Source organism: Aegilops tauschii, chromosome 1 (genome assembly GCF_002575655.3).
Source record: "Aegilops tauschii subsp. strangulata cultivar AL8/78 chromosome 1, Aet v6.0, whole genome shotgun sequence".
NCBI lineage: Eukaryota > Viridiplantae > Streptophyta > Magnoliopsida > Poales > Poaceae > Aegilops > Aegilops tauschii.
In genome coordinates, this window is record NC_053035.3 from 481,922,854 (window position 1) to 481,936,573 (window position 13,720).

A 13,720-nucleotide genomic window follows, 5' to 3' on the forward strand; every position below is an offset into this window, starting at 1 on the left:
CCGAACCAGTGAACCCTCGTACTCCTCTCCGCGCGGGCTTCCACTGCCGCGTCTTCCCCGGCTCCGCATCGTCCCCTTCCTAGGCCTCGCCGTCGTCCACCGCCGTGGTGCTCTCCGTGCGGCGTGGTCAACGTGGTCAAGGAATGACTCCCATCGGAAGAGTACTGTACGTGGAGAGGCTGACAGCTGGGTCCACGGCCACAGCCCAGTTTTTTTGTGATTTGCCAAGTAAGTCGCTTTGTGAGGCCTGTTGGGCTGCAAATCTTTCAAGACGAGGAGAGCTTTCATTCGGCTGGCCGAGAAAATTGCCCATCAGTAATGAGAAATGGGCTGTACATTTTTAAAATACATCAAACCGACAATTAGTTTCAAATATCTTTTTTTTCATTTTAAGATTTTAAATTACATTAATTTTTATGCGTGGAGAATTTGTTGGATTTTATATTGATATACATTTGTTTTTAAAATCAGTTTGAATGTGAGTCGAATTTTCGGGATTAAAAACAGTTCGGACCGCACCGAAATATGCAAAATTTCGTATAATTTTTTAACCGTGGCCACAATATGGGCTGTAATGCTAACAAAAAGAATATGGGCTAAAAAAACCTTAATAATTAGCAAATGGGCTGTAAATTATTAGAAATAATGGCAGATGCGCTGTATGCTGTTTTCCACAGATTTGAGGTTTTCCTAAAAAAAGGTTGACGCCCAAGCAGAGACTGTTGGATGGCCATCCAACGGCCGTCGTGCTTCTTCAATCTCTACTCTTCCTGCTCCAGCCGCTCAAACAAGCGCCGGCGGGACTGCCTGCTCCCGCCTCCCTGCGGCCGGCTCTGCTGCCGCGCAGGCCTCACCGCCCCACCGTACTCCCATCGCTAGCCTAGCCATCCCTCTACTCACCCACACCTGCTGTTATTCTCCGGCGACGGCAGACGAACCAGTAAACCCTCGTATAGTCGTACTCCCCTCCGCGTGGGAAACAACTGCCGAGTCTTTCCTGCCTCCGTGTCGTTCCCTTCCTAGGCCTCGCCATTGTCCACCGCCTTGGTGCTCTCGGCGCGGCCTGGTCAACGTGGTCAACGACCGACATGCATCTGAAGTGGACTGTACGTGGAGAGGCCGACAGCTGGGTCCACGGCCGCACGCAAGGAAATGCCACCTTATTACGCGCAAAATAATGATTCCTCCACCTGACATCAGGGACCCACCGAAAGGGCCTCTGTATTTCGCGAAAAAAATGTTACCGCCGCTGACAGCTCGGACCCACCTGCTATATCTTCACACGCAAGGAAGTGCCTCCTTATTAGGCACAAAAAAATGAATACTCCCCTTGCTAGCTGGGACCCACCATGGTGGGAGGCTGACTTGTGGGCCTACTAAGTTGACTGGGACAGGGGCCTTTGTCAACTTTAGTCAATATGAACGATTCTAGCTCCAGTGACCGTACGATGTCCATCCAACGGCCGTAGTGCTTCTTCAACCTCTGGTCTTCTTGCTCTAGCCGCCCAAAGCAGCGCCGGTCGTGCCGCATGCTCCTGCCTCCCGTGGCCGGCTGTGCTGCTGCGGAGGCCTCACCGCCCCTACTATTCCCACCGCTGGCCAGGCCCTGTGGCGACGGCAGCCTCACACCGCAGCCGAACCAGTGAACCCTCGTACTCCTCTCCGCGCGGGCTTCTACTGCCGCGTCTTCCCCGGCTCCCCGTCGTCCCCTTCCCAGGCCTCGCCGTCATCCACCGCCCTGGTGCTCTCGGTGCTCCGTGGTCAACGTGGTCAAGGAACGACTTCCATCGGACGTGGATTGTACATGGAGAGGCTGACAGCTGGGTGCACGGCCGCAACAAGGAAGTGCCTCCTTATTACGCGGAAAATAATGATTCCTCCACCTGACAGCTGGGACCCACCGGACGGGCCACTGTATTTCGCGAAAAAAACGTTTCCCCCTGACTGCTGGGAGCCACCAGCTACATCTTCGCACGCAAGGAAGTGCGTCTGGGCAAAAAAAAATGATTCGCCCCCTGACTGCTGGGACCCACCAGCTACATCTTCGTAGGCAAAGAATTGCCTGACAGTCGGGACCCACCTGGTCGAAGCGTACGTAGCATTGTCATTCTGGTCGCGAACGTGTACGTACATATATACTGGTGGATGTAGAGGCGCGCACGTGTCGTAGTAGAGGCGCGTACGTGTCGTAGTAGAGGCGCGCACGTAGCATGTACACGTACGTACATCGGCCAGGGTGCAAGAAAGAAAATACGGCCACATATGTGTACATATGGGCGGGGTCTCGAATGCCTACTCGCGCATACGTACAGCCAGGGCTCGTGTACATGGCTAGGTCAGAACGGAGAAACAACGTTGTCGTCGTGTTCATGGGAAGGCAACGGAATGCGTCGTGTTCATGGGGAGGCAACGGAATGCGTCGTGTTCATCGGGAGGCAACGGAACGCGTGGGAGCCAACCGGCTGGGTCGGAACGGAATGCGTGGTCGTGTTCATCGGGAGGGCTTGGATGGAACAGGCGATGGAAACGAGGCATGGCGTACCGCATAACGGAGGAAACAGACCTCCTATGTTCGGAACGGGGTCCTGTTGATCGGGAGGGGTGTGGCGTACCGCAAAACGAAGGAAACGGACCTCCTACGGTCGAAACGGGGGTCCTGTTGACCGGGAGGGGTGTGGCGTACCGCAAAACGGACGAAACGACCTCCTACGGTCGAATCGGGGGTCCTGTTGATCGGGAGGGGTGTGGCGTACTGCAAAACGGACCTCCTACGGTCGAAACGGGGGTCCTGTTCATCGGGCGGGGTGTGGCGTACCGCAAAACGGGACTCCATGGGATACTGTTCATCTCCACCGTCGACCTCCTCCAGCCTCCACGGGCTACCGTCGACATCCTCCAGCCTCCACGGGCTCCTGTTCATCCAGCCTCCACCGCGCGCTACTCCACCGGCTACTGTTCAACCACCCCTCCACCGTCTACTGTTCATCCAGCCCTCCACACCACGGGGACCTGTTCAACCACCCCTCCACGGGCACCCCTCCACCGTCTACTATTCATCCAGCCCTCCACCACACCACGGGGTCCTGTTCATCCAGAGGCAACGCCAGCGCTCACTGTTCATCCAAACCCCCCCCGCAACGCTCACTGTTCATCCCAGAGGCAGCATCGATCGGCTTCAGTTAGCAGCAGTAGCGAAGGAATCGCTCGATCGGGTTCAGTTAACAGGCATCGATCGATCGCTCGGGTTCAGTAACGCGTAGCCTGCAGTGCAATCGCTCGGGTTCAGTTAGAGCCCAACGCCTCGCTCGGGTTCAGTTAGAGCCAACACCACGCACACACGCGCGTATGTGTACGAGAGAAACGCGCATCGCTCGGCCGCCGACCTCCCACCGTAACCGGGAACTCCCCGAAATTTTCCTCGCCCTCGCTTCTACCACAGTTTTTTCCCTCATGGACGGCCCAAAGAATGTCATGCAGCTGCGTCTCCGGCCTGCCCAGGATGAAAAGCCCATTTTTTGTCATGATTTTTTGTCATAGAAGTAGGAGCCCACCACATCTATGATGATACCGGGTTTTGTCACAATTATCGTCATAGAAGTGTCATATGTATGACAGAATTTTTTTCCGTTCGGCCCAAAATGTCACGGATGTGTCTTTTTTTTTGTAGTGGCATCCATGCAAGGGATAATTAATGTCCTCCTTTGCTAGTACTACGAGGCAAACACCATTAATATTGCATCGGTTAGTGTTAGTTGCCTTGTATATCTGCAAATTGTAATTTTGATAGTGGCCTTGTATATAAAAATGGAGGGAGAAAGATGAGAGATAAGGTGAGGAGGAGTGGGGCGTGGTGGTGAATGGTGGTCGGACTGGGCGGAGGCATGGGGATGGATGACACATTATGTCTAGGTTTGTATCTCTCTCTCACACACCCACGTAGGTGCACGCATGGCGCACGTACTCCCGTCTCTTTCCCAACCACACCCGCGTTGGTACACGGTGGAGCTCATTTCTGTACGAAAAGGCAGCCCACGTGGTAATTTGACACGTGTACTGGTTGTCCACTTGGTGGAGGGAGGATCGTCTACCACGGGTGAACAAACAAATTGCGACTTGACGCGTTATGTTAAAAAAGAGGCAAACCATGTGGGGCCTACCTTAGAGGCAAGGCTCTATACATTGGAGTACTTTTGATGTGTGCCGTCAACTCGCAGAACGAGAAGAAGCTTGCTTAGTACGCCGTCTCCCCCACCCACGGGCGCGGTGGCTCGCAGGATGAGGTGAAGCTTGCTTACTAGTAGTAGTACTGTATGCCTTACGCCCGCTCCCTCGCCCACGCGCGCGGTGGCTCGCAGGATGAGGAGAAAATTTTACTACTCCCTCCATTTACTCCTCGTCCCTACTACCTTGGTTAGACAGATTATCATATTGTTTGGAATATATATGTCCTTTAGTACTCCCTCCATTTACTTATACGAGGCCACTATAAAAAAAATACATTTTGCATCTATACAAGGCCACAAATAGTAATTGAGACAAAAGTTACTACTCCCTCCTTTCCAGTTTATGGCTCAATTTCAAAATCTCTCCAACCAAGGTAGATGGTGAGTGGTCGAATTAATTTCGTACTCCTAGTTTGCACAAGTAATTAGTACGCTCATTTTTCTCCAGAAGTTATGTTTACCGAGGCATTAATTGGAACGAATGCATGAATGACCACTAAATTTCCATGAACTCCTACATGCATTGGTGAGTTTTCTCTTGACACTGCTTGCATTGGGTGATCTAACACACCTCGAAATCCAACATGTGATGGTACTACTACTAGTAGTAGAATTGAGACTTATAAAATGGAAAAACGAAAGTTTTTTAGTTGAGCCCTATAAACCCTAGTGGGTACGTACTCCGTAAAATCAGATTTTCCCAAAACTATGTCGCTCAACCTTTATTTGCTTGTTTCCCTTCCTGTCTCCTTGCCTCGAACAGACTATGCCAAACTCCCCTGCCTGCCGCGCGGGAAAAGACCCGCCCTCGCCTTTTTTTTGTCCGGGTTTGTATCGATGGATCGCGCGAAGCAGCAAAAACCCAAGCTGTGTCTTGTACTCCTCCGTCGACGCTCGCTTTCATGAATTCTGTACTTCCTGTTGCCGACATGTGGGACATATAGCAACTGGGTCGACATGTTAAGCACCAAATAACAGTGCAGAACAGCAGGCGGGATGCACCCCAGTCGTACCGCCCTAATAGTAGTAATAAGCAATGAGACGTCAAATCACAATGCCGCACCTTCCCAGACGGACGAAGCAACCATTATTTCACACTTCGGTTCGCCATCATCTCAAACCATGTAGTTTTGCTTCTGCCTCAAGAGGGACACGCGCATCGCCTTGGTACATCATGACACGTGGGACCGCATGACAGGCCATGCTCCCCCGCCGATCGCTCGGTAAAATCACCTCATTTCTACTATACTTCCTCCGTATCAGTTTACATGGCATGCACGTCGTTCTAGGTTGAGAATTTAACTGACTATGTATGTGATGAACAGTATATGTTTAGAAACTACATCCGCTTAAGAATCCAATGATATACTTTTTGTGACATAGTTACTCATATTTAGTTAGTCAAATGGATGCCCTAGAACTACGTGCACGCCCTATAAACCGAGACGCCTAAAAAAACGAGACGGAGAGGGTAGTTTAGCACGTATCTTTTTAGATCCATATAGTCGGGATTCACCAAGGAGCAAAACCAAGTGGTAGGCTGCTCCTGTCATGTTGGCGTAGCAACTCAAGCAGGGTCAGTCCGCACACGAAATGGCGACACACTTAACAGGACCGCTTTGGCCGACATGTGGCTCATCCACCGTCTTGTTCCACGTGCGATGCACCAAATTACAGTTCGGAGCAGTGGTTGGAATTGGAGGCACCCCGGTCGTAGCGCCGCAGTAGTAGAAAATGAGCGATGAGGGGTCAAATCACAAAGCCCCACCTTTCTCGCATTAAGCTGGATAGACGAAGCAACCATCATTTCACACTAGGGCGCAAGAGCATAAAGAAAAGAGAAAACCAATGATGCATGCGGAAGCTACCTAGGGCACTCTAGGGTAGGGGTCTCCACTACAGATCCTTTTTTTAAAGAGCCTCCAGTACAAATCGGCTTCTCCCTCGTCCTCTTGAAGAAAACCGATGATGCGTGCGGCGGTAGGGTTTGTAGGAGTACTACAGCGTGCGGGGCCACGTCGTAGTAAACGGGAGAGGGATTGAGTTTGAGTCGACGCCTTAAATATGTGTGGGCCGCTTGGTTTTAGGGGAACGAGGCAACATTTTGGGTTCGGGGACCAGTGGAGATATAGTACGTACAAAAAATTGTGGACGTAGGTTCGACCGAAAGGCAATGATGCATGGGCCTTGCATTTTGATATACCCGGGGCCGCGTGAAATTTGCTACTCTACTCAAAACTAGTAAGGTACACATGCATTGAACGCATGAGATTTCGAAGCCAAATTATGAATAAATACACACTATAGCATGTAAAGCTTTGAGTCATATATGCATGATGTAGATGTTCGTTTAGTTCTTATAGTTCATCTAATTCAAAATCAATTAGTTTCATAAAAATGTTAAGATTCATGGGGTTGTGCATTGTAAAGCTTAAAATAAAAAACAAATAATGGCAATTCATTTAGAAAAAAAATCAATTATGATATGGAAGATTCTAGAACAAAGGAGAAGTGCTTGTGTTTTGAGGTTTGTGCATTATGCTTAAGTTCAACCATGGAGTCTTCTAAATTGTACATGTGGCAGATCTGGTGGAATGTTGATGATATCCAACGGCCAGTAGTGCTTGGATTTCCCATCTCTGCACTGTCGGATTAGCTTCATCCAACGACCATTTTTCAAAGTTATTCGCACACTATATAGTTCTTGTGCCATAGTTGCATGTCTTGGAAAAAACTACTAGTGGGTTGTACTAGCTATTTAGGAATAGAAGATGTATACATGGAAGTTGTAGGGAAAGAGATGACATGGAGTATCTCAATTCCTATGAGTAGGGATTGGAAAAGAGATGTCATTTGGTTCACATCATAGGAACTTTTCTATTGAATCTAGAGATAACATGTATCTCAATTCCTATGAGGAGGGATTAGAAAATATATGTAATTTGGTTCATATCATAGGAACTTTTCTATTGAATAGACGCTAATGTTTATTTTCCTTTGAAATTATGGGAGTATAGGAATCCATTCATATGAACCAAGTGGCTCTAAAGCTATAGAAATGATATCATGTTTATTTCCTTTGAAATGTGGAGTATATGAATCTATTCCTATGAACCAATTGGCTCTAAAGGAAAAAAATCCTATAAAATCATATCATATAGAGTTCCTATGATATTCCTCCACACCAAAGGATGGTTGAAATTGCTGCAGGTGATACGATGGTCTTTCTTTGTAGACTCCTCCCCCATCTTTATAGTTACCTCTCGAAGATGAATGAAATGATATATACAGGGTATTCTACATGTGCAATTTGGTACACGAAAACTCGGTAAAAGTTTGCGAGATTCGAATTTTCAATAAAGCTATATGCACTGCATTTTGGAACGGAGGGAGCATACGACAGTTGCAAACACTCACGTGGAAGATTTGTGTGTAGGAGGAGTGGCTGTTCTGTTAAATGACATGGCAAAACTGACACTGTGGGATGCCGATCTAACGGTTCTTACGGCGTTCGTCAGGAAAAGGCTTGTGGCGAACGTTTGTCGGATAATGCTTTACGGACACATGCATTGCATTGATACGTGTCCCCCTCTCTCTGTCGGGGGTTGGGTGCGACATATGCCAAAGGATGGCTTATCATGGTGGGAGCGAGTAGAACGTCGCCGGTGCCTGGAAGCGGGATGAGGCGTAGACACGAACGCTGGCGCACTTTACCCAGGTTCAGGAGATAACACCCCTAGTCCTGCTCTGCGGGGTCTCCGCATGATAACTAAAGCACTAGTCAGTACAAATGTGCTCCTCGAGCTGTATGCTAGAGGTAGAAGAAGGCAAGGCTCGCTCCCTTCTCCCTCTATATATGAGTCTAGTTCTAACAGGTTCGGAACCCTTTGCTTGGGCGCCCTGGGGGTTTATATAGGCCTACCCCCTAGGGGTACAATGGTAATCTGACCAGGTGTAGGACCCGGCCGTCAGTGACTCTGGTCGCCAGTTTCTCCACCGGCTGCTGGGGCCCGCCGCCTGGTGGGCCCCGCCGACTGGTCTGGTACGGAGCCGACAGGCCGCCTCCACCGCTTGCGGGTCTGGTCGGTGGCTGATTACTATTGCCGCAATGTTAATGACGCATGCTTGGTCAGGGGAGCGTGGCTACAGTCCCGCCGCCTGGTGGGAGATCACTATAGCCACACCCGGTCTCATCTGGTTAATGGTGCAACGGGCCCCGAGGGAGGAATGGACCGCCTGCTAGAAGCCGGCCTCCCTCGGGTCCGACTGTTCAGGCTTCCACCGTCTTCTGGGCTGTCGCTGCCTGGTAGGGCCCGCCGCTTGCAGGCCGTACCGACAGGCCGTCGTGGGAACAGGGCTCCGCTTGACAGGAGTGACGTCAAGGGCGGAGTAGCGACAGTGCCGCGTCGTGCGGAGCACTGTGGCCGCGCCCTGCCCTGGACATGGGGGATGGGCCATGCTACCTCTTGAGCACTGCGTTGGTTTTCCCTTGAAGAGGAAAGGGTGATGCAGTAAAGTAGCGTAAGTATTTCCCTCAGTTTTTGAGAACCAAGGTATCAATCCAGTAGGAGACCACGCGCGAGTCCCACGCACCTACACAAACAAATAAGAACCTCGCAACCAACGCGATAAAGGGGTTGTCAATCCCTTCATGGTCACTTACGAGAGTGAGATCTGATAGATATGATAAGATAATATGTTTGGTATTTTTATGATACAGACTAAAAGTAAAGAAAGCAAAATAAATGGCGCCAAAAATAGCTTCTTGACGGGAGATTAATATGATGGAAGATAGACCCGGGGGCCATAGGTTTCACTAGTGGCTTCTCTCAAGATAACATAAGTATGACAGTGGGTAAACGAATTACTGTCGAGCAATTGATAGAATTGAGCATAGTTATGAGAATATCTAGGTATGATCATGTATATAGGCATCACGTCCGTGACAAGTAGACCAAAATGATTCTGCATCTACTACTATTACTCCACACATCGACCGCTATCCAGCATGCATCTAGAGTATTAAGTTCATAAGAACAGAGTAATGCTTTAAGTAAGATGACATGATGCAGAGGGATAAACTCATGCAATATGATATAAACCCCATTTTTTTATCCTCAATGGCAACAATAGAATACGTGCCTTGCTGCCCCTGCTGTCACTGGGAAAGGACACCGCAAGATTGAACCCAAAGCTAAGCACTTCTCCCATTGCAAGAAAGATCGATCTAGTAGGCCAAACCAAACTGATAATTCGAAGAGACTTGCAAAGATAACCAATCATACATAAAAGAATTCAGAGGAGATTCAAATATTGTTCATAGATAATCTTGATCATAAACCCACAATTCATCGGATCTCGACAAACACACCGCAAAAGAAGATTACATCGAATAGATCTCCAAGAAGATCAAGGAGAACTTTGTATTGAGATCCAAAGAGAGAGAAGAAGCCATCTAGCTAATAACTATGGACCCGAAGGTCTAAGGTAAACTACTCACACATCATCGGAGAGGCTATGGTGTTGATGTAGAAGCCCTCCGTGATCAATGCCCCCTCCGGCGGAGCGCCGGAAAAGGCCCCAAGATGGGATCTCACGGGTACAGAAGTTTGCGACGGTGGAAATAGGGTTTTGGCTCCGTATCTGATGGTTTGGGGGTACGTAGGTATATATAGGAGGAAGACGTACGTCGGTGGAGCAACGAGGGGCCCACGAGGGTGGAGGGCGCGCCTGGTGGAGGTGGGCGCGCCCCCTACCTCGTGCCTTCCTCGTTGATTGCTTTATGTAGACTCCAAGTCCTCTGGATCACGTTTGTTCCGAAAATCACGTTCCCGAAGGTTTCATTCCGTTTGGACTCCGTTTGATATTCTTTTTCTGCGAAACACTGAAATAGGCAAAAAAACAGCAATTTAGGTTGGGTTCCGGTTAATAGGTTAGTCCCAAAAATAATATAAAAGTGTATAAGAAAGCCCATTAAACATCCCGAAGCTTAACTCCTGCTCGTCCTCGAGTAGGTAAATGATAAAAAAAACAGAATTTTTGATGTGGAATGCTACTTAGCATAATTTTCAATGTAATTCTCTTATTTGTGGTATGAATATTTAGATCCGAGAGATTCAAGACAAAAGTTTAATATTGACATAAAAATAATAATACTTCAAGCATACTAACGAAGCAATTATGTCTTCTCAAAATAACATGCACAAAGAAAGTTATCCCTACAAAATCATATAGTCTGGCTATGCTCTATCTTCACCAGACAAAATATTTAAATCATGCACAACCCCGATGACAAGCCAAGAAATTGTTTCGTACTTTTGGTGTTCTCAAACTTTTCAATCTTCACGCAATACATGAGCATGAGCCATGGACGTAGCACTATATGTGGAATAAAATAGTGGTTGTGGAGAAGACAAAAAGGAGAAGATAGTCTCACATCAACTAGGCATATCGACGGGCTATGGAGATGCCCATTAATAGATATCAATGTGAGTGAGTAGGGATTGCCATGCAACGGATGCACTAGAGCTATAAGTATATGAAAGCTCAACAAAAGAAACTAAGTGGGTGTGCATCCAACTCGCTTGCTCACGAAGACCTAGGGCATTTTGAGGAAGCCCATCATTGGAATATACAAGCCAAGTTCTATAATGAAAAATTCCCACTAGTATATGGAAGTGATATCATAGGAGACTCTCTATCATGAAGATCATGGTGCTACTTTGACGCACAAGTGTGGAAAAAGGATAGTAGCATTGTCCCTTCTCTCTTTTTCTCTCTTTTTTTTAGCTGGGCCTTTTTTCTACTTTTTATGGCCTCTTTTTTTCTCTTTTTTATTTTTCATCCAGAGTCTCATCCCGACTTGTGGGGGAATCATAGTCTCCATCATCCTTTTCTCACTTGGTACAATGCTCTAATAATGATGATCATCACACTTTTATTTACTTACAACTCAAGAATTACAACTCAATACTTAGAACAACAATATGACTCTATGTGAATGCCTCCGGCGATGTACCGGGATATGCAATGAATCAAGAGTGACATGTATGAAAGAATCATGAACGGTGGCTTTGCCACAAATACGATGTGAACTACATGATCACGCAAAGCAATTATGACAATGATGAAGCGTGTCATAGTAAACGAAACGGTGGTAAGTTGCATGGCAATATATCTCGGAATGGCTATGGAAATGCCATGATAGGTAGGTATGGTGGCTGTTTTGAGGAAGGTATATGGTGGGTGTATGATACCGGCGAAAAGTGCGCGGTATTAGAGAGGCTAGCAATGGTGGAAGGATGAGAGTGCGTATAATCACTGGACTCAACATTAGTCATAAAGAACTCATATACTTGTTGCAAAAATCTACAAGTTATCAAAGCAAAGTATTACGCGGATGCTCCTAGGAGGATAGATTGGTAGGAAAAGACCATCGCTCGTCCCCGACCGCCACTCATAAGGAAGACAATCAATAAATAAATCATGCTGCGACTTCATCACATAACGGTTCACCATACGTGCATGCTACGGGAATCACAAACTTTAACACAAGTATTTCTCAAATTCACAACTACTCAACTAGCATGACTCTAATATCACCATCTTCATATCTCAAAACAATTATCAAGCATCAAACTTCTCATAGTATTCAACACACTCATAAGATTTTTTTTTACTAATCATGGATGCCTATCATATTAGGACTAATTTTTATGATTAAAGCAAATTACCATGCTGTTTTGTAGGACTCTCAAAATAATATAAGTGAAGCACGAGAGAAAAATAGTTTCTATAAAACAAATCCACCACCGTGCTCTAAAAGATATAAGTGAAGCACTAGAGCAAAAACTATATAGCTCAAAAGATATAGTGAAGCACATAGAGTATTCTAATAAATTCCGAATCATGTGTGTCTCTCTCAAAAGGTGTGTACAACAAGGATGATTGTTGTGAACTAAAAAGCAAGGACTCAAATCATACAAGACGCTCCAAGCAAAACACATATCATGTGGTGAATAAAAATATAGCTCCAAGTAAAGTTACCGATAGACGAAGACGAAAGAGGGGATGCCTTCCGGGGCATCCCCAAGCTTTGGCTTTTTGGTGTCCTTAGATTACCTTGGGGTGCCATGGGAATCCCCAAGCTTAGGCTCTTGCCACTCCTTGTTCCATAATCCATCAAATCTTTGCCCAAAACTTGAAAACTTCACAACACAAAACTCAACAGAAAATCTCATGAGCTCCGTTAGCGAAAGAAAACAAAACACCACTTCAAGGTACTGTATTGAACTAATTCTTTATTTATAATTGTGTTAAATCTACTGTATTCCAACTTCTCTATGGTTTATAAACTATTTTACTAGCCATAGATTCATCAAAATAAGCAAGCAACACACCAAAAACAGAATCTGCCAGAAACAGAACAGTCTGTAGTAATCTGTAACTAACGCAAACATCTGGAACTCAAAAAATTCTACCAAAATAGGAAGGCCTAGCCAATTTGTTTATTGATCTACTGCAATTTGAATCAATATTTTATCACGTTCTGGTGATTTTAAACAATTGTTTTCGTGAATAGAAAGTTTCTGGAATTTTCAGCAAGATCAAATAACTATCATCCAGGAAGATCCTATAGGTTTAACTTGGCACAAACACTAATTAAAACATAAAAACAAATCTAACCAGAGGCTATATCAAATATTTATCCCTAATCAGAAGCAAAAAGCAAAAAACTAAAATAAAATTGGGTTGCCTCCCAACAAGCGCTATCGTTTAACGCCCTTAGCTAGGCATAAAAGCAAGGATAGATCTAGATATTGCCATCTTTGGTTTTTGAAAAAAAAGAGCAAACTTATTACCTATGGCATTAATCTTTCTATTTTGATAAAGCACATGGCTGTTAATGGTAGAAGAAAGATTAAGCATTTTACGGAAATTTGCATCTAAGCTAGCTTTCATCTCTTTGATAGATTCGTTTTGGTAGGAGAGCAAAAGAGAAGTAGATTCAACCTTCTCATTCATGGGGTGCCCAAATATGGTTTTCATCTTTTCATAATTATCTACGGCATCCCCTTCAAGAAAACCTTCTTCAAATATAGAATCTAAGACATTCTTAAACGAAGACGGTAGGGCAACATAAAAGCTCTTTAAGTAAATTTCAATTTGGTATTGGGGTAAATAGCTCCGGTAAATAGTCTATCCATAGTCTATCCCAAGCATCTTTCAAAGATTCATCGAGTAAATAACGAAAATACCCGGAATCATCTTCATAAAAATTATTAAGATTCTCATTGATAACTCCGGTGGGTCTTTCCATAGCATCATTATTTATGAGTTTAGAGAGAATAGAAGGATTGTCAAAAGTACTAAAACTCGGGAGAGAACCCCCAACCCTTTTTGGTTCTGACATGGATAAAGAAAGGTGAGCGGAAAAGAGAGGGCGAATAAAACGGCAAGGGTGAAGTTGGGGAGAGGAAAACGAGAGGCAAATGGCA